Below are 2,500 nucleotides of genomic sequence, written 5' to 3'. Positions count from 1 at the left end.
GTTCCGTCGCTAGAGTTTTTCAAACTCTGCTTCTGGATATCGGGAAGAAACGACCGCGCGAGGCCGATGGCTGCGAGTCCCATCGAATTTTTTTTAAACGCACGCACACACATACACCTGAACGGAGATGCGTTCCTCTTCGTCGCGATTTTTCGCGCTTTAGTCGTCGTTGTCGCCATCCGTTCGGAGGGGACCGCCGGCCGTCTCTCTATCCTCGTTGTCGAGAGTCTAATGCCTCGTTCCGTCGCTAGAGTTTTTCAAACTCTGCTTCTGGCTATCGGGAAGAAACGACCGCGCGAGGAAGAGGAAGGACGACCGTGCGCGTCCCTTTCGAATTTTTTTTTATTTTTACCTGAGCGACCAAAGTGGATTCAGAGGGGACCGCCGGCCGTCTCTCTATCCTCGTTGTCGCGAGTCTAATGCCTCGTTCCGTCGCTAGAGTTTTTCAAACTCTGCTTCTGGCTATCGGGAAGAATAGACCGCGCGCGAGGAAGAGGAACGACGACCGTGCGCGTCCCATCGATTTTTTTTATTTTTACCTGAACCACCGAAGTCGATTCAGAGGGGACCGCCGGCCGTGTCTGTATCCTCGTTGTCGAGAGTCTAATGCCTCGTTCCGTCGCTAGAGTTTTTCAAACTCTGCTTCTGGCTATCGGGAAGAAACGACCGCGCGAGGAAGACTACGACCGTGCGCGTCCCATCGATTTTTTTTACCCGAACGATGGAGATGCATATCGGCTGTTTGCTTCGAATAACTGGACGAGAGGAACGAACATATATATATATCATGGGCTAGCCACCGTGCGCTTTCTTCGCGAGATCGTGTGCTGTACAGAGGATTCAGAATCGGGTGTTATATCCCCGTCGTTTCCTGACGAACGGAGCTTCGATCTCGTTGGTTGTTATATATTATAATGCACTTTACGCCCGGTCGGCGGGCTGCGTGTGTCGTCGCGCAGTCCGTCCGATTTCGTTTTCGAACGTATTTTCGTGTCGTCAATCATATGGCGACTTCCGCGCGTTCGATTCCCGTTGGTCGGACGTTTGTCGGATATCGGCTTCTTTCGAACCGAGAATAAGAGTACAAAAACCTGAGTACACAAACAAAAATCCATGCATAAACGATTACCCTGAACGGTGGATCACTTGGCTCGTGGGTCGATGAAGAACGCAGCTAATTGCGCGTCAACGTGTGAACTGCAGGACACATGAACATCGACATTTCGAACGCACATTGCGGTCCACGGATACAATTCCTGGACCACGCCTGGCTGAGGGTTGCTCACGTAAACCTAAGACTGCTTGCGTTGCGTATCGTTGCTCTCGGTCCGTCTCTCTCTGTTCTTTCTTGCCTCGTCGACAGCCCGCCGTCGTTCGTTTTATCTTTAAACGAACGTTTCTGAGTCGGAGGACGAGCGCCAAGCAAAAGAATACGAATTAAAGAGCGGTCGAGGGCTCGTACGCGACGTACGAGCGATTGTTGGACGTTCGTCGGCGTTCGTCGCTGGATCGTGTGGAGACCGGCGTACGCATGCTCTCGATACAAATATATATGAAAAATCTATCGCGTTCACGGGAGACTCGCAAAACTACCTCCGTCTCTTCTCTGTCCCTTCTTGGCTTGACAACCCGCCGTCGTTCGTGTTTTACGAACGTTTCTGAGTCGGACGAAGCGCAAGAAGAAGGATACGAATTAAAAGAGCGCGGAGAGAACCGTCGTCGTCGACGCGGTTATCGAGATACACAGAGCGAGTTTTCTTCGTGGCCGATTTTTTTTTTCTTTTTGTATCAGCCTCTGCTACGTTTTGTTAGTCTTCGATAAGCACGAATGACCGCGCCCCCGACGTCGTCTTAAATGAATTTTTGGCGAGACTGAGAGAAAGCAAAAATATTTTTGAACAAAGTCAGTCGAGAGAGGAGAGAAAAGAGAACCAAGATATTAAAACCTAAACCTAAACTTGGTGGCGTAACGAAAAACTGTGTGCCTTAAAGAAACACAACCGTCTTTTCATCAAGATGTTTTTACTCGTACAGCCCCAGGGATCGAATACCCACTCCGTCTGTTCGTGCGGCAGAGATGTATTCTGCAGGCGCGAGACGACTGACGAGAAGACAACGAGGACCGTCGCATCGATGGGTCGTCGTTGCGTTTTTCATCCTCTGTGCTTTTTTCTGTTCTTCGTGAACCCAGAGAAAGCCGTAGATCCGGGAACGGACACACGAGATTTCTTCGAACGCTGATGACTTAGGGAGATGATCCCCAGCGTTGCGCGGAGATCGGAGAGTACGCGTACATGTATCGGGACGAATTTTTCCCCGTCGGTCGCGTATCTCTCTGCCCGCGCGCCTGGCCCAAAGCCACGTTCGTCGGAAATCAACGAAAAGTGTGTTACGATCTAGCGTGCGTCTACGATCGGCTATATTTAAGGGTGACGAAGAAGAGAAAAGCTCACGGTGTTGCGCAACGTTTCTGTACCCGATTTTAAGATGTGCATGTGAG

At 50.6% G+C, this 2,500-nt stretch overlaps 1 non-coding gene across 1 annotated transcript; it reads left to right on the top strand.

Annotated features, from left to right (window-relative positions):
• The first annotated feature begins 1,126 nt into the window (after positions 1-1,126).
• Positions 1,127-1,281, top strand: LOC139997542 (5.8S ribosomal RNA). Its single transcript, XR_011802905.1, has one exon. It is a non-coding gene; the product is annotated as a 5.8S ribosomal RNA (ribosomal RNA).
• Positions 1,282-2,500: the final 1,219 nt, after the last annotated feature.

The sequence above is a fragment of the Bombus fervidus genome, unplaced genomic scaffold (genome assembly GCF_041682495.2).
Source record: "Bombus fervidus isolate BK054 unplaced genomic scaffold, iyBomFerv1 scaffold0105, whole genome shotgun sequence".
In the NCBI taxonomy this organism is placed as follows: domain Eukaryota; kingdom Metazoa; phylum Arthropoda; class Insecta; order Hymenoptera; family Apidae; genus Bombus; species Bombus fervidus.
Note: the sequence above shows the minus strand (reverse complement) of the source record. Positions and strands in the feature narration are given on the sequence as shown.